Source organism: Chlorocebus sabaeus, chromosome 2 (assembly GCF_047675955.1).
Source record: "Chlorocebus sabaeus isolate Y175 chromosome 2, mChlSab1.0.hap1, whole genome shotgun sequence".
Classification (NCBI taxonomy): domain Eukaryota; kingdom Metazoa; phylum Chordata; class Mammalia; order Primates; family Cercopithecidae; genus Chlorocebus; species Chlorocebus sabaeus.
The window spans coordinates 98,968,859-98,991,569 of NC_132905.1; the positions used below are offsets into that span (position 1 = coordinate 98,968,859).

The window sequence follows — 22,711 nt, forward strand, 5'->3', positions numbered from 1 at the left end:
CAGCCACTACCTCGGTTTCTTCCCATGTGAAAATGTTTACCTGGTTTATCTTGGTCTTTGGATTTGGTCGATTTTTTTTTTTCTGAAAGAAATTTTAAATATAGTCAAATTTATCAGTTTTTTTCCTTTATTGCTTTTCGGTTTTGAATCCTAAGAATACTTTCCCTACTTCAATAATCATATTTTTCTTTAATTTCTTCTAATAGGTTTTATTTTGTTTTTCACATTTAGCATGTTGATCTATATGAAATTTGTTTTTGTACAGTTTGAAGTTGGGATATTTTTTCAATTGGCTAATCATTTGCCTTAGTCATTGAGTAGTCTTCCCTTTGCCCAATTATCAGAAGTATCACCTTTATCCCTACTAAATGTTTTCTTTCAATGACATTTCAAATGGCTTATTATTCTTGTGTGGAAAAGTGATTGGTTTTTGTATGTTGTATCCACAGCTCGTCATTTGTGTCTCATGTTTTCTAGATAGAGGATCCTTTTAGGAACATGCATCTTCCTAAGCTTTGTACTTCCCCTGTATTAATTGGTTAGGACTTCTGGTACTGTGCTGAGTGTAGTGTTTGGATCATAGTGATGGCTAGCAGGCTGCCTCTCGTTCTTGTCTTTGGTGTGAATCCTTCCAGTATTTCATCCTTAAGTGTGATATTACTCTAGTTGTTTTGTATATACCCTTTATCTTGTTTAGCATGTTACCTTCTCTTCCTGGTTTGCCTGAGAGTTCTTTTAAAAATAATCTTTATCATGAGTGGCAGTAGAATTTTACCATATGTGCATCTGTTGAGATGATCACATGGTTTTCCCTCCAGTCTGTTAATATAGCAGATTTCATTAATATATTTCCTGATATTAAACATTCCTGCATTCTGGGGAAAATCCTACTTTTAACACAGTGCAAAATTAAAATTGCTATTTTTAATACCTTCAATTTTTTCTAAATGAGTCTCTCCCCAGCCCTACCCCCAGCCTTTCATGTTTTTCACGTGGTTTACATGTTGTAGTAGCTACACAGTGGTGTAAGTGCTTAACACCTGGCTTTTGGTGGCAAGGAGGGGTGGGAATGTGTGGAAACCCCTGATTTGTAGCATTTGCCAATGTCCAAGGTATAAACGTCCCTACCATGCCCTATTTGAAGCTACCAATGAGCTGTCAACTGGTTTACAGAGTGCCTGAAAATGTGACAGTCTTCTCTTCTCTCATGAATGGGTGTGACACGCACACCAGTGGCCTGAGCGTGCAGCCTGGTGACTCTCATGTCTGTGAGCACTCGCGCAGCCATCCCCTGGACCAACCTGGAGGCTTCCTGGCACCTGTGCCGTTCAGCCTCCTACCCTCCCCAGGAGGACCCAGGAGGGCCCCGGTTCTGACCTCTCTCCACCTTTGTTCTCACTTGGGGATTTAATACCTTGTTTATTTTCACGTCATCCTGGTTTTCTCTTCTGTGCACATACAGCTCTATGGTTTCCCGCCAAGAACTGCCTTGGCCACCTCATTTATAGATAGCAAAATACAGGGTTTGAGGCCGGGCGCGGTGGCTCAAGCCTGTAATCCCAGCACTTTGGGAGGCCGAGACGGGCGGATCACGAGGTCAGGAGATCGAGACCATCCTGGCTAACACAGTGAAACCCCGTCTCTACTAAAAAATACAAAAAACTAGCCGGGCGAGGTGGCGGGCGCCTGTAGTCCCAGCTACTCGGGAGGCTGAGGCAGGAGAATGGCGTAAACCCGGGAGGCGGAGCTTGCAGTGAGCTGAGATCTGGCCACTGCACTCCAGCCTGGGCGACAGCGCGAGACTCCCTCTCAAAAAAAAAAAAAAAAAAAAAAAAAAATACAGGGTTTGTAATGATTTTTATTGAAAAATTGAGCATCTGATTATTATTGTGGCACTGGCTTTATTAAACAATGTAGGTTCTGTGATAACTTTTCTTAAATGTGGGGCATTGCTGCCATCTTATATTCATGAAGTTCATCAACTTCGTTCATCTAAACTGACGTTTTTCATTCATGTGTTTATGCAATCATTGAATAAATATTTTTTGAGCACTTTGGATACCAAAGGTATAGCAGTGAATGAAATAACTCAGTCCCTTTCTTCACAGAGCATATGTTCTGCTATGTCTTTAAGTCACGTGTTTTTTCTATTTGACCGTCCTTGCCAATTTTCCCCTAACTCAGACATCCACTTGCCTTTGCTCCTGGTATTATCTTAAATCAACTCTAAATCAATCCAATTTCTTCCACTGCTTTCGTACTAGTTGACGTTTGGCTTAACTACTTATATAATTATTTCTGCTTTTATTGAATTCTTACGATGAAAAGACAAGAGACTTGAATCTGGCGATTTTTGCTTTAGAAAGGTTGATGATGAAAGGGTTGTAATAGCACAGTTTGGTGAAATGGCACTGTTGTGTTGCGTGAACTGTCATCGCTTAGTGAGGAGCAGGAGATCAGCTTACAGTTTTCTACTATAGTTCTGGACATCATGAGACCTTATTCCCCACCAGCATGATCTCTGTCTATGGCTCAGAGGGAGAGCAGTAGGGATATGGGGTGCTATTCACAGCCTTGCCTGGGTGACTGTGTCTTCTGGTAGCTTAGTGGCTCCCGGGGCAGGATCCTGGTCACAGCATCCTACAGCATTGCCACACGTTTGCTGATGTTCTGGTGTCCTGTGGAGTAGAGCTCCTTGTTCTCCTGTGGGCCACAGTCCAGGGAGACCTATGGGCCACAGTCCAGGGAGAGCGGGGGTTTCCCTGTAGGAGGAGGAGCTGGAAGACTCCAGATCGAGTTTAACCGTGGGCTAGGCTGGGAAATTTGGATGCAGGCCAGTGGACCTCAGAAATCCATCTGTTCATCTTTCTGCTAAACTGATTTGGATTTCTGCTTTTTAAATCCTTTGCACAATTAATTTGTCTTTAGTATGAAAATCAGTGTTTTATTTTTAGTAAGGGAAAATAATTCTATTTTATTTATTTGGAACAATTTAAAAGACCCTAGAGATCAATATCCTTCCTCTTTCATTTCCTAGAGTAGGGTGTAGAGGAGCAGAGTGTGTGACAGGCACAGCGGGACTGACCTTTGCTTCTGGGCCTGGATCACCATGTCTGGAGAGTGATGCTTTGGAGGAAGTGTGGGTCACTTTGCTCCTGGGCCGTGGGTTCAGAAGGTGCAGCCTTGCCCGGAGCTGAGCTCCAGTGCTAGCAGCACATTCCCTCTCCTTGCCCTGAGCCTGCATGGCAGCCTTCTTCATCAGCTGGAATCTCTGTTGAGGATGGAGAAAAATCTGTGGTCCTTTTGTTTACTGGGTGACTTTCTGACCTCTCTCTTTCCTCATTCTCTCTACTACATTACAACTGGTTGATGAGAGAGATTTAAAAAATAAACATAAACAATTTTTATGGAATTATCTGTTATTTTTTGATATAGTTATACCCTTGGAATTTACTCTTACCTTCCGGTAACAGTTGTGAGGACCAAATCTTAATTCTAGTAGGTGACCTTTAAATCTTAGAATTAGGAATTCAGCTTTAGTCAAAAGTTAACTTTTTCCCTATTATTGTGCTCCTGTTGGATTTTTAAAAATGGATACATTCTATTTATTGGTATTTACAAGTCATTTGACTAGACTTATACTAATAGTATGACACAGGAAAACCAAAACATCTTTCTGTAAATATTGAAGTAATGAACAATATTAGGGATTATTCCAAAACAGAGAAGACAACGCAGAGGAAAATCAGTCAAGCTCTTTATAGCTTAAATCTAACCTTTACCTGAATAATAATTTTAAAAACTGTTTTATAAATCAAGCCTCCCATTCCTGTAAAATAGGAGTGATTCATCATCACACATTTGTACTTTAAATTTTTTTTTTCTTGATGGAGCCCAAGTCTTAAAGATGTCAAAACTAGTATCATGTTCCATTTTCTAAAGTCGAGGCTATCTCAGTCCCATTTCTATAGCCAACAGGGTAATCTGTTCCTGGGCCCCGAAACCCTTCTGATGAGTCTCAGCTTATACCCCACCCCACCCCCCTGAATATTCACACAATAGGCACAGTGAAAACCAGGAAATTCGTCTCTGAAATAAGCAGCCTCCAGAGGAAGGAAGCAGCTCGGCTGCTGCCCATACTGCGCCTGGACGTCGGCCCCCGGCAGTTGGCTTCAGGAACCGCCTACCAAGGAAGGAAGCAGCTCGGCCGCTGCCCATACTGCGCCTGGACCTCGCCCCCCGGTACTTGCTTTAGGAACCTGGACGGATCCCAGGCAGTTTGCGGGGTGCGCTTTGGCTTTCCTCACCGGTTCTCAGGGCAGCCTGGAGTCTCGGGGAGGAGAATGTTGCAGGCCCTAGATCTGGGGCTACAGGGACTTTTCTCACAACTCCAGGCGAGGGCGCACCGGGCTTGGCTCTTCTAGGTCTGGCCATTGCTCTCGTTGGCAGGTGTCCACAGGCATCTGCCTGATGTCCTTGACAAGAGGAAGAGAGGAGCTGGCTTTCTGTGGGTGCCGAGCCCTCTGGGCCACACAGCTGCTGTTCTCAGACTTGTGGGTTTTTCTGCCGCCTCTCGTGTTTCATGCCGTGACTCTGAAACTAGGTCTTAACCTGCTTGGAGCGAAGGTTTGGGGTGTTGGGAAGTTCTGTCCTCTTCTTTCAGGAAGAGGCCCTTTGACTGTGTGCCTGGAGGAGGCATGAGGCATGAGTGCATCTTTTCTCCAGGGGGCTCAGGGGTATAGGGTGACTGTGCTGCAGCCCCAGGAATGTCAGGGTGAAGAGGCCCTGGAGGCTGATGCTTCCGGCCAAGGGCTTCTCCTGGATTTTCAAATAAAGTCCCAGAACAGAATTACTTTGTGTTTTAATTTCGGGCAGATGTCTCTCGTCTGCCCTTTTAAGTACATTAGGATTGGGTTTTTTGACCCTGCACAGCACAAGGGGGCTCCTCAGAAAAGTGTCTGATAAGATAAAATTAAATAACTCGCTTTTTCGCACTTGGTTTTGACTGGTGATTTGTTAGTCATTGATTGAGGCGATTGTGAGTGATCAAATTATTTGTCTGCCCATCCTGATTGTTACTTTATTTACAGAATTTTAAAAGGTAGTTTCTTGATCTTAATGTTATATTTAATGTTCTCTTTCATAAGATGGTTTTTTGGTGATTTTGTGTTTAAAAAGTGAGGGTCTTTTCAGAAATAGAATATATCAAATTATTTGTTCAGAAACATTCCAAAGCATTTTTTCTAACTCTGCAAGCAGTTTTCTGTTAAAGCAGGTAGCGTGTACCTGATTAGAGCTCTGTTCAAGATCCCCCACTGGTAATCTCTGTGAGGCTGTTGGTCCGTGTCTTTATCGAGCAGTGGTGTGGCTTCCCAGGTACTGTCAGCTCATTTTAGACCCAATACTAGTTTATTGCCTGAAATTACCTTTAAACTGGAAAATCTTCAAGTAAAATTTTTGAGTTTTTGATTTATTCCCTAGGATACTTTTGAATGGCAGGTTTCAGGGAGATATATTTGGTTGTTTTGGCACCACTACCATCAGCCACATTCATGTGCTGCCAGGCGCCCCGCCAGATCAGGTAGCATCCTCTGTACACGGAAGCAGCCCCAAGCACTATGTCTGCTTGTGTTTCTGTTCTCAAGGTTTCTGCGGCCCTGCGTGTGGGCCCTGCTGAGGCCCCAGACATGCATGGACTCACTTCTTCCTCACACAGCTGACCTGGTGGGCTTCCTGTCCCCACAGCTCCCCTTCCTGTCCTCCCATCCAGACTCTCATATCATGTTGAGGGCAGAGAGAGGGGGCAAATGAGACATGGTCCTTGCTTTCGTGGAAATGTCTAGTGATGCAGATCTCTGTGTATCAAGTAATCACACAAACAGATGTAAAGTGGTAGCTGTGATGAAGGAAGACAGATTGAAGACCTCCATCAGCAGAGGGGCCGGGACGCTCACTGAGAGGCGAGGTTTGCACTTAGTCTCCTTGCTGAAAGCTGGCAGCCTCATTCTGCTGCCCATGTGCCAGGCACCTTCTCCACTGTCACCACTTCCTCGACATTTTTCTTCCATCTGTTGTGTTCAAGTTTTGGCCTTCTATCCCTCTGAAATGGCTTTTGCTAGTCACTAATGTTCTGTCTCTTGTTAAGGTCAGTGGCCTGTATTTTGTCCTGGTCTTAATCAGTGTCTCAGCAAGACTGTACAGAACTGACTAACTTCTTGGATTCTGTGGTCTGTGCCAACCTGGCATCCTTCTGGCTCAGTCTTCTGTGCAGGTCCCCCTGCCACCAGGAGCCCTGCAGGTGCAGCCTATCTGCCCCCAGCCCAGGCTGCACTCCCTGCTTGCTCTGCCTGTGATGCCCCAGCCTTTGCCCTGAGCAACACAGACTTGCTTGAGCTCTGGATCCCTTCCCCAGGCTCCTGTCCATCATGCCCCCTTTCAGTTTCCCACAGTGACCATTGACTCAGACCCAACCCAGAGGTTTTTCTCTGCCCGCTTTTTCTGTGAGCTCTTCTCAGTGTCATGGGGCTGGGACAGGGGTCTCACACTGCCATCCGCATTTCCTGAGGCTTCTGTCTCTCCATCCTGCTGTTTCAGAGTGCACGTTTCCTTCTCGTGCTTGGCTCCTTGGGTCATGTCTCCAGCCTGATGTTCCAGCTGAGAGGTGGTGAGGCAGGAAGGGGTGGTCTCTGCATCAGGAAAGCGATAAGGAGTTCAGGAAACTCGGTGTCTCTCATCGGCTGGAAGCGCATTACATGACTACCTCTGGTTGCCCGGATGCCTGGGGAAGGGTCTGTGCTCAACAGCATCAGGCTCTGTGAGTTAGGGTCTCCTGCAGCCAGATCAGCAAGGAGCTATAGGCTGTAAATCCTAGTTCCTGACTGAGGGAGGCTTAAAAAGTGGCGTTGTTGGGGCTTTATATTTGCACCCGTTTTTTACCCCCTCAAGTTCCGGACCAGTTGAGAGAGCCGCACACACTGTAGATAGGCAAGTGGAGATCAGATGCAGGCTCTGTTTTAGATAAAATCGACTAGAGAAAGTGGCTGACTGGCCAAGTGGGTTTGCTAATCCTTTATCCCAAATTAGACAAACTTTCCACCTAGTAACGAGCATGGCTGGGGGCAAGCCCCTTCCACGTGGCAGGAGAAGAAACCCTAGCACTTTGGTGTGGGTATGCCTAGCCCAAGAGAAGAGGAGGACTGGCTGAGCTAAGCAACCCATTTCCTCCTTCTACATGCCTCCTTCTGCAGGAAAGAGTGGTGAGCTGGATTCTGTCCACAGGGAAGAGAAGGGCAAGGGACAAGTGCTCCTCTGCTCTGAGGAAGAGTTTTGCATATCTCCTGTTGGAAGTCTGGAAGCTGGGCAGTCTCAACCCCTACACCAGCTGTGCCAGCCCTGCCTGTCTTCCTGCAGGTCTGGGCTGGCTGCTGCGGGCCTGTGTCCTCACACTGCCCTGCCCTGAGGCTGTTGGAGGGGCAGCCCCAATTCTTCCCCTCATCATCCACTCTCTTTTCCCTTTAGGGACAGTGGTTTCTGTCTCTGAAACTGCTTCTGGTGAGCCATCCCTCCAGAAAGAACTGCTGTTGTCCCCACGAACTTCCTTGAGGCCTCCCTGGTCGTTCCTGGGGTGATCATACTATAGAAAGACCCCATCATTGTCACCCAGAAGAGCTCCTGAGAGATGAGGGAACTCTGGGAAGCCATCTTGGGCTTTGGGAGGAATTTTCTCCTCTTTTTAAATGTTCCCAAGTAGCTTCCTCTTCAGGTCTGGTTTCTTTTGCCTGTTTTCTGCTGGGAACTAGATGCAATTCCCTTCCTTCCTCAGCATCACCCTTTAGGTATGAGGCGGGTGGGGGTGGCCCTTTCCATTCTTTAAGGAGAGTGTTTTCCACTGTGAGATGGTCACATACCTTCCCTTTGGTAACAGGACAAAAGAGCAAATGCTGAAAAAACTAAGCTTATGAGCTTTGGGGAAGCCTGATGTGTAAATGAGGGAGGCCAGCATGATTTTCGGGCTGATGGATTGGTGCCCCCTCCCAATTTGAAAACTAGTCAGGAGATACCGAGGCCCTGTGTGATGTGGTACAAAGTATAAGGTGTTGGCCATGGTAGAGAATTGTGATTTTTTTTTCTTTCTGGAGGTGGGAAGCCACTGTGTTGGGGGCATGAACTCAGAGTTGTGCCATGGAAGGGTCCCTGTGGCAGGAGAACACGTGGAGAGCAGACGCCGAGGGGCCGCTGTACAGGCAAGGGTGATGGAGCATGGCTGATGGGGACTTCAGACACATGTGCGAGGTTCTGAGGATGCCTGGGTGCTGGCCATGTGGCAAGATGGAAGGCAGTGCCTACGACTGGACAGCTGGGAGGGAGCCCACTGTGGAGGGTGGGGAGGGTAGACTAGCAGGTCTGTTTGGGTGTGCTGACTTGGGGGCACTTAAGGGGAGCTGTCAGGGAGACCACTGGGTGGAAGTAATTCCAGAGACAAACCACCGCTCCCTAAAGGAAAAGGAGAGTGCCTTTGCCTTTCGACCTAAGCTCCATGTAGTCCTCTGCCCCAGCCCGCTAGGCAGCCTCCCCTGCTCCCCACTGATGTCACACAGGTGTCACAAAATGAGCATCTGAAACCAGAACTTCATTTTCCTAAATTTCCTAGCCTTTCTCCTTACAGTGAACGCCAGCAACACCCACCCAGCTGCTGGAAACCTGGCAGTCGTCCTAGCCACCTCGCTTTCCCTCACTGTCACACCCAGTCCCCTCGAATATTTGTGCCTGCTGTCCCTGCATTCACTCCCTACCTAGGTGCTTGCCTTTCCATGTCTCCCTGCTGTCCAGCAGCGGCAGGTCATTCCTGCCCTGTACTTCCAGCCCTACAGACCCACCAGGGCATCTGGAATACAACTGTGACTTCCTCCTAACCCCAAGGCTGTGCTTGACCCGGCTCCCATCTGTCTCCAGACCCCCTTGGAGCACTCTCCCAGGTCTGCTGCAGGCCCATGGCCTCCTCCTTTGGACCACTTGCCCCATCTCTGTCCAGGGGCTGCTCACAGCTTTCTGGAAGTTTCTTGCCTGGGCTTTGCTTATTCCCAACTAGTGACTTTCCATGTGTGTTCTTCCTCTGCTGACGGCCCCTCCTGCCCCAGTGCATCGTATGACCATTGTCTCCCATCCCGTCCTGACCTGCCTGTTTATGGAGGCATCCTCTAGGTTCTCAGTGGAGAGGCAGCCAAGGAGTGGTTGGGTGCCTGGCACCTGGAACCAAACTGTTGAGTCTGAATCATCCCCACCCTGCCTCTTCCTAGTTGCGTGATCTTGGCATGTGGTCTAACCTGCTGGGCCTCAGTTTCCCCATGTGCAAAATGGGGACACTCAAACCTGCCTCATTCTCATAAGGATTACATGATTAGGTAAAGTGTGGCAGTGTGGGGGATGGCGAGTGCTAGGTGGGAGCTGCTGTTCTCATTGGGCTCTTTGCACATATATGCTCTTAGCCTCCTTTCGAGCACTTACCTTGGCCTTCAATCTTGTGTATATTTGTTTGTGTTTCTCTTTTAGGGCAGAAACTTCTCTGGCATTTAGTGGACAACTGTCAGAGCTTATCCTTGACCTGAGCTCACTGCCTCTGCCTCGGAATTGGAGGTCAGGTTATTCTTAGTATTCTTGGTTTGTAAGGTTAGACAGAGTCCTTCCCTGCAGAGCAGAAGTGCCCCCTAACATAGGAGCCTATTGTTTTCCCTCAGCGGGACAAATGCGTCAGTGGTAGTGTTACCAGCAGATAGGTGGCACTTCAGAGGTGACATGTAGATGCTTGGGACTGAAATTTAGCCGTGATCATAGCCTGATGGGGATTTTCACACGTCTTCCCTCTCAGGATTTCTCTTAAGGGTTGTTGATTCCACATTTGTCCTTGAGGAGGGGGTGGTAGGGCTGGTGACCAGGGAACTGTAATTTCCTGTGGGAGAGCAGCAATTTCATTATTCCTTTAATAAAGCTATAGTTGATCATCCTTCAGTGCCTAGTGTACAGCCTGTTAAATTAGGGTCTTCAGATAGCTATGCGAGCCTTTTTTAAAAAATAATTTACAGGCCCGGTGCGGTGGGTGGCTCACGCCTGTAATCCCAGCACTTTGGGAGGCCGAGGTGGGTGGATCACCTGAGGTCAGGAGTTTGAGACCAGCCTGGCCAACATGGTAAAACCCTATCTCTACTAAAAATACAAAAAAATTAGCTGAATGTGGTGGCACAAACCTGCAATCCCAGCGAGCAGGAGGCTGAGACATGAGAATCACTTGAACCTTGCGGGGGGGCCACTCCAGCCTGGGTGACAGAGCGAGACTCTGTCTGAAAAAAAAAAAAAAATGCCATTTATGTTACAATATGTCATTTTAAGCTATGTAAATCCAGGCATAATTACTGAACACAAGGCATAATCCAAAACATGCGCAGTAGGCCCGTGTGAAGTGTGAAGTGTTCACATGCTGTTCTGAGGCCGGCTGGATCTGGAGTTCCTGGGAATGCTCTCTCGGGCTGGCACGTCTCGGGCTGTGGAGGCCCTGAAGCCCTCCTAGATGCTGGACGTTGGTGTGTGTGCACCTTGATGGTGGTATTGGGGTTATTTTCCAGAAGCTACTCAAGGCTTAGTCTTAGGTTCTATCTAAAAATATTTATATAGGAAGTATTCCAAATGTGGATTTATAAAGATAACACATGTATAGAAATAGTGTAAAATTTGTGTGAACTGAAGCAGGCAAGCTTCTAGTCTTCCCTTTCCAAAAACTTTCCTTTTCCTTCCCCTCATGTTAAAGATTTAAAAATATATGTTTAAAAAGGTCACTTTTAACTTGTAAAAATTATTCAACATATACAGAAATTTAAAAAGTAGCATTGCAGATTATATGAGATTATATATGTCTGCTCTTTGGAACTAGGTTGAAATGATAGCTACAAGGTTCTTTGGATGAATGGGGATGTGTGGGGGACAGTGGAGTAGACAGGCTGGGCTTACTAACTAGATTTGCACTGGCCCCCATCAGTCACTGTTCCCAAGTCAAATGCTGCGTTGCACTGAACACCAGAGCAACAGTGCATTTCCTAGAGAACTCTAAAGGCTGCAGGTGGCAGATTTAGGGAGCGCTTGCCAGCCCTGCCTTTCCCAGCTCTACCCAGAACAAGGAGGCCTTGCACACTACCTGGTCGTATTTTGACTTTATACATTTAATGAACCAAACTAAAGATAAATATTTTCTTTTGATTCCCAAGGCAGAGTTGTGGGTACCCAAGTTCCTCAGCCCAACTTTAACTCAGTAGGATGTGGCATCTGCATTGAGGCTCTTCATGGAATCCCAGGAGGTGAAACCTTGGTCTCCGGATGCTCCAAACCAGTCCTGGTGGGATTCTGTTTTCTGGACCCATTTCTGAATGAAGTCAAGGAATGGAGGCGGGCAGCTCTCCGGCGTCTCTGTTGCTCGAAGGCGCAGGCCTAGACGTGGCTGGCTGGGCGCCCCTATAGGAGGATGGGCCACAGGGCCAGCGGGGCCAGCAGGATGAGCAGGCCTGGCTTGGGGTACGGGCTGCAGGCGTGGAGCTCGATGCTGGGTAGGAACCTGCTCACTGATGAGTTGCCACCCGGGGTTGGGGCGGGGGGTGGGCGCGGTGGCCTCGGGCTCTGAGCGGCTCTGCGCCGCCAGGAGCAGGACCGGCAGCAGCAGCAGCAGCGCCAGCGCGGATCGGGCCGCCATGACCGAGCGCTGCGCTCCACTCATCCCCTAGCTAGTGCCGCGGCCGCGGTCGCTGCCGAGAGTGTCTGTTCCGCGGGGTCCTCTCCGGTCCTGTCCAGTGAGATCCTGACAGCCGTAACCTGGCCTACCCCCTGCCCACAACTGTTAACGGTCAACCACGGGGAGCAGGTGTGCCGCCACGCGCGCCCTAGCGCTCCGGAGCTGGCTCTGAGCTCACCTGCTCGCTGTGCCCTGCGCGCGGGCGGCCGTGTCTCCGCAGCCCCGCACCTGGCGCTGCCGAGCTGCCCAGCGGACTTTAGCAGGTGCGGAAACGCCCGCTGCCAGTCGCCGAGTGCTGGGTGCAGAGGATCTCTGCAGACACCCATGCTCCGTTCTTTCGCGGCACATGGGAAAAACTCCTGAAGTGCGTGCACAGAGTTTTTATTTTAAAGGCTTTGACATTATGATTAAGTATACCTGTGATGTAACGAAAACCTTTTTTAATGCTTCTCAAAAGTTTTGCTAGTGTGTAACATTTACCTCCTGTACAGGAGTTTAAAGGAAGCATTACTTCCTAAGTAATCAGTGATCCTTTTGCTTTTGGAAATTGTAACGAACATCACCATCTGTAGAGCTTTGATATTTCTTTCCCCAAGCAGAAAGCACGTGAAATTTTCTGAATAGTGTGTACTTGCTACGCAAGCTTTTGGAGTTTCTGAATGCTGGGTACGCTAGCACACCAGTCTTGCTGACTGTTACGTGAGAGATGAGTGCTGCTTAAAATTGTGTAAGGGATCAGTAGTAACAGTGGCGGACATACTTTTGCCAGACATGGTTTATTTTAAAGTGAACATATTTTGTGCTTATTTATTTATTTATTTGGAACAGGGTCTCACTCTGTTACTCAGGCTGGAGTGCAGTGATAATCATGGCTCACTGCAGCCTCAACTTCCAGGCTCAAGTGATCCTCCCATCTCAGCCTCCTGAGTAGCTGGGACTATGGGGCTGTGCGCGCACTACCGCACCCAACTCACTTTTTAAATTTTTTGTAGAGACAGAGTCTTGCTATGTTGCCCAGGCTAGTCTTGAACTCCTGGGGTCAAGCAATCCTCCCTCTTTGGCCTCCCAAGGTGCTGGGATTACAGGTGTGAGCCACCATGCCTGGCCAGTGTACTTATTTTAATTCTAAATCAGAATTTCTATAATTAACTTCCTTACCTTGGTGTCTGTCTGTTATCAGCACAAGGGTTTAAAATAATTTTTGATTTCTTGGAAGTAATTATGCAGGCAGTTCAATGGGAGAAGACAGTTTCCTCAGCACATTTGGGTTGCTGTTATCAGAAAGAAGGGGATGGATTCAAGCAGCAAAACCAGCTGGTACCAAAACTATATTTTTTAAACATGTAGCTGCATGTTCCATAAAAGAGCATATAAAAAATAGAGTGAGGATTCTTTATTGGAGAAATAACTGATTCTAGGACTGTGCAGGAAATACACAAGTGCCAGAAATTCTAAGGAAATGGCAAGGAAACGCTGAGAAACATGACCACACCCCATCAATGGATGGTGTCAAAGGGACCCAGGAGCCTACTGAAAGAGCTCCCAGTGGCCAAAGCTGGAACAGTTTCCACAATAAAACAAAGTAGTATTGGATTATAGCCCAGAGATAAATAAATATCCATGAGTCCAGACTGACATAAATAAATGACTGATAAATGGGGAGAAGAGACAAAGCTCCTTTCCAGCAGAATTCCAAATCATCTCTGTATCTGCTGTATCTGCTGTGTCTTCCAGGAGGTGGAGCACAACCCTTACCCCAAGGCAAGGGCTGTGCAGAGCAACTTCCTTCCAGAGAGGACAGCATGGAGAGGGGGCCTCAACCCACCAGGGGTCAGCTCAGCCTCACAGTGGTCAGTCATGGTGACAGGGTGTGCCCAATACCGTGGAGTGACAGTGGGCCTCCACCTCTGGGGGCTTCGTCCCCACACTCAGTCCCTTCCTGTACCATGAGAAAAACATCAGACAGATCCCAGCTGAGGGACAGCTTCCTCAGAACAGTCAAGGTCACCAAAACCAAGAGGAGTCTGAGAAACTCACAGCCAAGAGGGGCCTAGGAGCCGTGACATCTGACTGTCACATGGGACGACTGAATCTGACGAAAGTGTGGATTTCAGTTAATAACAATGTGTTAATACTGGTCCATTACACCAGCAGTCCCCAACCTTTTTGGCACCAGAGACTGGTGACAATTTTTCCATGGACTGAGGTCGGGGCTGGGAGAATGGTTTGGGGATGATTCAAGCACATTACATTTATTGTGCACTTTGTTTCCATTATTACATTGTAATATATAATGAAATAATTATACAACTCACCATCATGTCGAATCAGTGGGAGCCTGAGCTTGTTTTCCTGCAATTAGATGGTCCCATCAGGGGGTGAGGGGAGACAGTGGCAGATTATCAGACATTAGATTCTCATAAGGAATGTGCAACCTAGACCCCTCACATGCACAGTTCACAATTGAGTTCCAGTCCTATGAGAATCTAATGCTGCCGCCGATCTGACAGAATCAGTGCAGGAGCTGATTCTGTGCAACCCAGTTCCTAACAGGTCACGGACTGTTACTTGTCCGTGGCCCAGGATTTGGGGACTCCTGTATTAAACCGTACTAATGTAAGAGGTTAATGATAGAAAATGGGTGTGGGGTTTATGGGAACTTTCTGTCGCATCTACTCAATTTTTCTTCAAATCTAAAATTGTTCTAAAAATAATGTTTACTTTAAAAATGAGTGTTTTTTAAAAAACACTTTTTTGTGTCCTTACCTTCTGCTCCAAATAAATAATTATCCTGACTTTTGTGTGAGTGGTTCCACTAGTTTTCTTTGATTTCTTAACTCTGTCTGTTACCCTTGAACAGTATATCCTTGGTTTTGAAAACTGAGTAGTCAGGGCACACTTGTTGAACCAGGACCCACGGGTCAGTAATGGTTGATCTCCAAGGGGTTCACTTGTCAGTGGTGGGGGGTCCCTCCTGGAGCAGTGCATGTTCAGCTATCTCGTGTACTTTTTCACAAATGCGTTCTGTTCCCTTCAGCGAGGTACACCTGCCGCCCTCTCCTTCTACTGGGGCTTCTCCTTTCTTGTCTGGCTTCTAGTGCTTGACAGCCTTGGGTATCTGTGAAATGGCTGTGGTTAGTTTTGGTGCAGTGGGATACATTTATGTGCTACCGTCACTTCTGTGAAGAGTTAGGTGCTGTCCGGGTGCTGTCAGCTTGGAGTCTGGAGTTGTCCTGTGCAGTGGAGCCTGTAAAGGAGCATTGTCAGGGGAGAGAGGCTGTTGCTACTGTACCCATTTGACTGGGGACTCCTGGGATAGAGTGAGTTCCAAGAAAGCAGGGAAGAATTGGGTCAGTGGAGACACAGTGGGAGTCAGGGCAGGGACAGGCCTTCCTGCAGCTTGGAGATACAAGGAATGAGGGATGGACCCAGAACTGGAGGTGTTTCTCAAGAAGAGGAATCTTCAAAGGTTGAGACGAAACTCCCATCATACTTACTAGCAATAACCTCTAGCAAAGTTGAGGTGGTCTGTTTTGGCTAAATAAAACGGACATGGCATTGCAGGGCCCCCTGTGAAGAGTTGTAAGCAGGGAAATGTCAGCAGTGGCAAGCATGTGCTCTGGGGAGTAGGGACTTTGTCTGGCACTGGTAGGCTGCCCATGCTGCCGTAGGTGCCTCCTACTGTCCTGGGTGGCCTCACACAGAGCAGCTCCACACCTGCTCTTTGAAGTTTTTTTGGGGTGCCAGCTGGCTACAAGGGGTCTAGGTGTTTATGACATTGATATAAAGTCTCTATGTTTCCCTTGGGGAAGTGCTCCCAAATATGAAGCACCCAGGTTCTGATAATACAGTTGGATAATAAGGTTGAGTTGGAGAAACTTACCTAATAGGATTGAAGTGGAGACAAGGATGGCATGTGAAGCTTTGACTTTACTTCCCAGGCGATTTTTTTTTTGTTATGCTGTAGATGGATCATTGCTTCGTTTTTTTTGTTTTTTTTTTTTTGAGATAGAGTCTGGCGCTGTCACCCAAGCTAGAGAGCAGTGGCACGATCTTGGCTCACCACAACCTCCACCTTCTGGGGTCAAGCAATTCTCCTGCCTCAGCCTCCCAAGTAGCTAGGATTACAGGTGCCTGCCACCACACCTGGCTAATTTTTGTATTTTCAGTAGAGATGGGGTTTCGCCTTGTTGGCTAGGCTGGTCTCAAACTCCTGACCCTCAAGTGGTCTGCCTGCCTTGGCCTCCCGAAGTGCTGGGATTATGGGCATGAGCCACTGCACCCAGCCTGCTTCTTTGTGTTTTAATATTTGTGTAATTTATGATTTTCAATAGGAGCTTTGGTTTCATTTTGGTCTAAGTATGATACAAGAGGTGGAAGGCCTGGTTTCTCTGTTTCCTTCAGCTGTTCCTGACTGGTCCTCATCTGTTCCTTCTCAGATCACAATTAATTGAATATATTTTAAAAGAGAAAACTCATAAGAGCCCTAAGGAAATAAGGAATGATTTTGAACACTAAAGCTAAAAGCATTCTAACATTGTGTTACTTTTATGTTCTTTACTAAATTTGCTTCATGCACACACACACACGAGTGTATTTCTCAGTATGCAGATGATTTCAAGGACTGGCTTCCTTCGTGAAAACGTATTGTTGGTTGCAAGAAGATAGGGGACTGGAAACATGATTCATCTGTCTGTGGAGGTGAAGTTTCAAGAAACTCACCACCGTCCAGTCTTTATGATTATGAACTTGTTGAGCGAGTTCTCTTTTTATAGTGTACCTTGTCTAGGAGTTTTGGCGGAAATCAGCTTCTTTGCTTTTTTAGACTTTTGGCTAGTGATAGTTGTCTTTGTTCTGTAAAACGACTGTGAAGGAATCCCGACGATCTAGTGGAGACATTCTTTTGTAAGAACAAGCTGCCCTGATGTCATGTCATGTTTTTGGATTATTTGCTTCTCAACCTGATGAAGTTGTTCTTAGCTATTTGCTTTCTTTTCTCATCTACAGCGGTATTCCTTTCTTTGCCTTTATTGCAATTGCATCTTGTAGCAGGCTTGTTAAATCCTGTGGGAGGCGTTTTTTTTTTTGTTTGGTTGGTTTTTTGTTGTTGTTTTTTGTTTTAGTAGGTCCTTTCTCTATTTGGCTATGTTGCCTGCTGAGTTTAAAGCCTTTTTATGATATTTAACAAAGCCCTCTGTATTCAGCGTGGTCGTGGTTGTGTTTAATGTTGCAATCTAGACTCGTGTATTAAGTACAGCTGTCATCTGTCACTTAACTTAGCCTTGCTCTCAGTGTGTTTATCATCATGTCTCTAAGGCCATCCTAAGGACGTGACGTGGAGACAGAGGGGGTGCCTAGGCAAAGTACTGGGATGCCTGCACTCCATTTCTCAGCTGTGAGTGTGCACTTGGAAACCCATGAGAACTCTGGGGAGCCATAGGCCTTGGGGTTTTTGCTGTCCCCCTTTTCCCTTATTCTCTGGATAATGAGTGACTTGGGAACTTACGAGCAACTTAAAATATTTAGCTCACTTTACTTTTACAAACCATTTTTAATGCTATCGATGATAGGGTCCTTCCAGTGGGAGGTACACAAATTTAATTAATTTTAGTTAAACAAGAGCCAAGAAAGGTAAAGAAGGTATTGTTGAGAATAAATATGGCCGGATACGCTTTTGGGATGCAAATTTGTCTCTTCTCTGTGTCAGTTGTATCTCCCCAAAGCAAGGAATAGGTGCTGGAGTTGAGTGCGTTGGGGCAGGGCTTGTGGCAAGGCCAGGAAGAGGCTGCACAAAGCACAGATGTGCAGTTTCATTTAGTCAACACGAAGGAATGCTAATGTACCCACTGGCTAGGTTGAGTAAAGGAAAGAAAAAACAGGCATAAAATGTGGAAAAGAAGAAATAAAACTACCTCTTTTGGGAGTACCTGGAAAACCCTAGAGCAGTCCTGTCGGGTAGAAATACAAAATTAATATGCAAACATCAATGTTATTCATATATACAAAAATAATCAGAAGATATTACGGAAAACACAAGCCCATTAACAATAGCAACAACAGGCTGGGCACAGTGGCTCACGCCTGGAATCCCAGCACTTTGGGAGGCCGAGGTGGGCAGATCACGAGGTCAGGAGATCGAGACCACCGTGAAACTCCGTCTCTACTAAAAATACAAAAAATTAGCGGGGCGTGGTGGCGGGCACCTGTAGTCCCAGCTACTCAGGAAGCTGAAGCAGGAGAATGACGTGAACCCGGGAGGCAGAGCTTGCAGTGAGCCGAGATCGCGCACTGCACTCCGGCCTGGGCGACAGAGCGAGACTCCGTCTTAAAAAAAATAAAAACAACAACAAAAAATAGCAACAATAATGAGAAAGTACTTAGGAATAAATGTAATGAGAACTGTTCAAAAGCTAAGTGAAGAAAACAGTAAGTTGAGAAAGACAAAGAAGTCGCCTTGAGCAGGTGAAAAGACACCTTGTTCTTGGTTACAATGGCTTGGCTCGTTAAGATGTCAGTTGTAAGTTAATTTACAAATTTAATGTGATGCTAATAAATACATGAAAACAAAAAGACTCAGTTTTTTTTTTTTTCCTTGGACTGGAAATGTCGATTCTAAAATTGAAAAAGCATTAATACCTAGAAAACTTAGAAAAGAAAGAGCCAAGGAAAGGAGAATAGCTCTACTAGATATTAAAACATACTACAAAGACTCTATATGGAAAATAGTGTGGCAAGGTTGCATGAAGAGCCAGACAGACCAATGGAGGAAATAAGCCCATATGTAGATGGAAATCTAGTATATGATAAGGGTAGTATCTCAGATTGTTGGGTCAAAGATAGATTGTTAGAGTAAATGTTCTTGGAACAATTGGACTCCATTTTGTAAAATACATCATTAGGATTTATACCTTACACCACATACAAAAATAGGCTGCAAGTGGGTCAGAGAACTCAGTGTGAAAAAGGCAGCTGTTCCAGTGTTAGACACAAACATGGGTGAATATTACCTATGTGTTGGGAAACGCTTTTTTAAAGGTGTAACTCAAAATTCATCTTCAACAAAAGAAAAGATGGATGAATTTGACTACATTCCAAAATACTGCGACCAGCCTGGGCAACATGGCAAAACCTATTTCTAGAAAAAATACAAAAATTGTTTGGACGTGGTGGCACGCACCTGTAGTCCCAGCTACTTGGGAGGCTGAGGTGGGAGGATCACTTGAAACCAGGAGGTTGAGGCTGCAGTGAGCCATGATGGTGCCACTGCAGCCTCAGTGACAGAGCGAGACCCTGTCTCAAAAAGAAAAGTAACAACTTTTGGCCAGGCGCGGTGGCTCACGCCTGTAATCCCAGCACTTTGGGAGTCCAAGGCGGGCAGATCACAAGGTCAGGAGATCAAGACCATCCTGGCTAACATGGTGAAACCCCATCTGTACTAAAAATACAAAAAAAAGTAGCCAGGCGCGGTGGCGGGCAGCTGTAGTCCCAGCTACTCGGGAGGCTGAGGCAGGAGAATGGTATGAACCCGGGAGATGGAGCTTGCAGTGAGCCGAGATAGCGCCACTGCAGTCCTGCCTGGGCGACAAAGCGAGACTCTGTCTCAAAAAAAAAAAAAAAAAAAGAAAAAAAGAAAAGTAACAACTTTTGCCTGACCAAAAACAAAACAGAAAAATACAGTAAGGTCGAAAGACAAAAATACCAATTGTGAGAAAGCCTTCGTAGCATATCATAAATATTTTAAAAGTTGAGGGGGAAGAAACCTGAAATCCTAGGAAAATGGGAAAAAGTATGAACAGACACATATGCCCATATACACATGCATAAAAATGGTCCGCAAACTTTACTAAGATACCGTTTCTTACAGATTTGCAAATAATCAAAAGTCTCACTTGATAGCTATTTGTAATCATGGTGCAATGTCTCATGTACATGCTTAATTGGAAATGATATATTAAATAAAGGTGAAGAGCCAGTTGTCTTTTCAGCTTAAAAGAGCATTAAAGTTCATGATTGTTCACTTCTAAATTTATTCTCAGTGTGCTCTGAAATAGACTTTGTAACAAAAGCAGCAGTAATCTCCCTAGATTTCCTAGGAAGCAGGTATTGAATTCTTATGCACCTGCATGCACAGGCTGCCAGGATGCCCCCGCTCTGCTGTGGATTACTCTGGGCTCTTTCTCCTTCCCTCCAACCACCACACCCACGTCCCCAAACCTAGGGGTTGTTAAATTTAGGTAGTTTCCACACTTCTACCTTTTTTCTTCGGACGGCTCTGCTTTCATTATGGATTTCATAAGACACATGGCTGGAAGGTACCTGATACAGATTAAACACAGAATTGAGTTAGAAGGATAGTATTCCGTCTTTGAAGGCTGTGTGATTGCAGCCCAGGCCAAACCAGCCAGAAGTTGGGTCACTTGAGCAGGGCCCTGCAAACACACCTGAAGGAGGTGGCTTTGCTAGGACTTTACTTTTGGGGCTGAATCAACAGAGGCAAAAGGACCTGGAGTAAGTCCTTGCAAGGATGGCACAGCTCTCAGCTGCAGAGCTAGGACCAGACCAGGCTCTGGGGTTCATGCGGGAATCACCAGTCTGCGCTGCTGCCTCCTCCTGTACGCGTGTGTGTGCTCGCGTGTGTGCGTGTGTGTGTGCGTGTGCGCACATGCGTGTGCACGTGTGTGTGCGCGCACGTGTGTGACCATGAGTCCTGTGGCACCACCGCATTGTCATGAATGCTTTCATTTCACGAGTCAGGAGCAGTTTCCCATTTTGGAGGCCGTTTCTCTGTGACCTGGATTTTAATGGCTTGGTCAAAAGCTGGAAAAGTATCCACCTTTCCTTCTCAGCTTGGAGGCTGGTTTGTTTTTCTGCGCCGCGTGCATCGCCACCTCCTGATGCTGCAGGGTCAGCTCGTGCACTCTGCGCCCCCCAGGACTGGAGGCTCCGTGTAGATGGAGACTTTTGTTTTTGTCCCATCCTCCTGGCATGTAGAAGGCACTCAAATACTTGTTGAAGAATAAATGGATGGGCTATGGTATTTTTAACCTAGCAATGCACCTTTTGGTTGTTTCCAGGTTTACTATTAAACAAACGTCTTGGTGCCCCTCTTTTTGGATGCTTTTGGTGATAGAGAAGCCAAAGCATGCTGGTTTTAAGCAAAAATCATTTATTTGCTCCTGAAATTTTCCTTTGAAAACTTTCTGTATGAGGTTATACGTCAGTATGTAGTTTTCAGCCATGTTGTGAGGAGTTTTCTCTCTTTTTGTCATTACAGACATTAGTGGAAAGCCACAAGTAGCGTGGGGGCTACCTCTAGTCACGCTTCAGCTGGAAGTGCGCTGTGAGCGTCTATTTTTACCTCACAGTCCTCGCTCTGAAAAATTCTGACCACTTTTATTTTTAATGTTCTGCTCTATTAGCTGGGTGCAGGGAGGAAAGAAGCTCAAATTAGTCAGTTTGCTTTGTATTTATTTTTACTTGACCTTTTCACTTCCACATTTTGAGAAGAAAATGTGAGGGTCTTTCCTCTGCATGATTTTCTTCCTTGATGAGAAACTATTTTCAGTCATATACTCGGACAGTGGTGGGATTACCCTCAGGGTAGCATGTTTAGCGTTTTCTGTTCTTGAAACAAACCTTAAAATGTTCATCTGTTTATTCTATGAAATAATTATTTTCTTATTTCCAGCTAATTTGAAAACCAGCACATTTCTGTGCCAAGTAATAGCTGTGTTTTCTGGACCCTCCGGCAAGTCTCTGCATGGCTGTGGTGCCTTGTCGTCGAAGAGCCAGTGAGGCAGGGTGTGGAGAATTTGTTTCCCCTTTGTTTTTCACTTCCTTTTTCTTCAGGAATTGAACTAAACAATTGTTACTGACAATAATGTATTTTAATTCCTAGGAGATTAAACTCCTCACCTATAACAGTTTGATTAATAAACCTAATATATTTAAGCATGTATCAATCCTTTTGGAAATTGTAATATTCCAGGAGTTGTTAGCATTTGTGGCTTTTTAAATATTTCTAGTTATAGTTGCTGTCAGGATTCATTCATTTTGATTAGGTAATTTACCATTATTTTAAAAAGTAATGAACATTTACATCTCATGGACAGAAAACCGAGATTCTTGTGCTGCTTCCTAAATGCAGTGGGTACATCTCTGTCAGTTTTTACCTTCTGGAGGGTACTCCTGAGTGCTGTGCTGAGCTCTGCCCATCTGTCCATCCTCTTTGGACACTCATCCCTTTCCCCTGCTCTGCTCTGTGAGGGGATGGTGCTAGTGAGAGCTCAGGTCGAGAGGGCTGGGGCACTCCTGCGTCTCTCAGCTCGTCAACAGTTCCTTGTAAGACAATCAAGGTTTACCCGTGTTGTTGAGAAGCACTATGCAGGCAAGAAAGCACACAAGAGGAAGGCGCAGCTGAGTGAAGCATCACAGAGCCCGCTGGGCTGTGCCTTCCACCCAGGCCAGCACACAGAGTGCTGCAGTCCCTGAAGACTTCCTCAGGCTCCTCCTGTTAGTATGGGCGCCTGCCACTGACCTCTGTGGGTGACAGGTTTGTCACTTGAGCGTGTATCCTGCAACCTGTTCGTTTAGGTGTGCCTGTGTGTTTTTAACTTTTTTTTTTTTTTTTTTTTTTGAGACGGAGTCTCGCTCTGAGGCCCAGGCTGGAGTGCAGTGGCCGGATCTCAGCTCACTGCAAGCTCCGCCAACCGGGTTCACGCCATTCTCCTGCCTCAGCCTCCCGAGTAGCTGGGACTACAGGCGCCCGCCACCTCGCCTGGCTAGTTTTTTGTATTTTTTAGTAGAGACGGGGTTTCACTGTGTCAGCCAGGATGGTCTCGATCTCCTGACCTCGTGATCCACCCATCTCGGCCTCCCAAAGTGCTGGGATTACAGGCTTGAGCCACCATGCCCGGCCTGTTTTTAACTTTTTAATAGACT

General features: G+C 46.3%; 1 protein-coding gene and 1 long non-coding RNA gene across 6 annotated transcripts in view; both read left to right on the forward strand.

Moving 5' to 3' along the window:
* ADARB1 (adenosine deaminase RNA specific B1) overlaps nucleotides 1-22,711 on the forward strand; it is a 138,520-nt gene that overhangs the window by 14,373 nt on the left and 101,436 nt on the right. The gene's annotated exons all lie outside the window — the stretch shown is intronic.
* On the forward strand, nucleotides 1,833-14,566 carry LOC140710106 (uncharacterized). The gene is made up of 2 exons (XR_012091009.1): nucleotides 1,833-9,633; nucleotides 11,253-14,566. It is a non-coding gene; the product is annotated as an uncharacterized lncRNA (long non-coding RNA).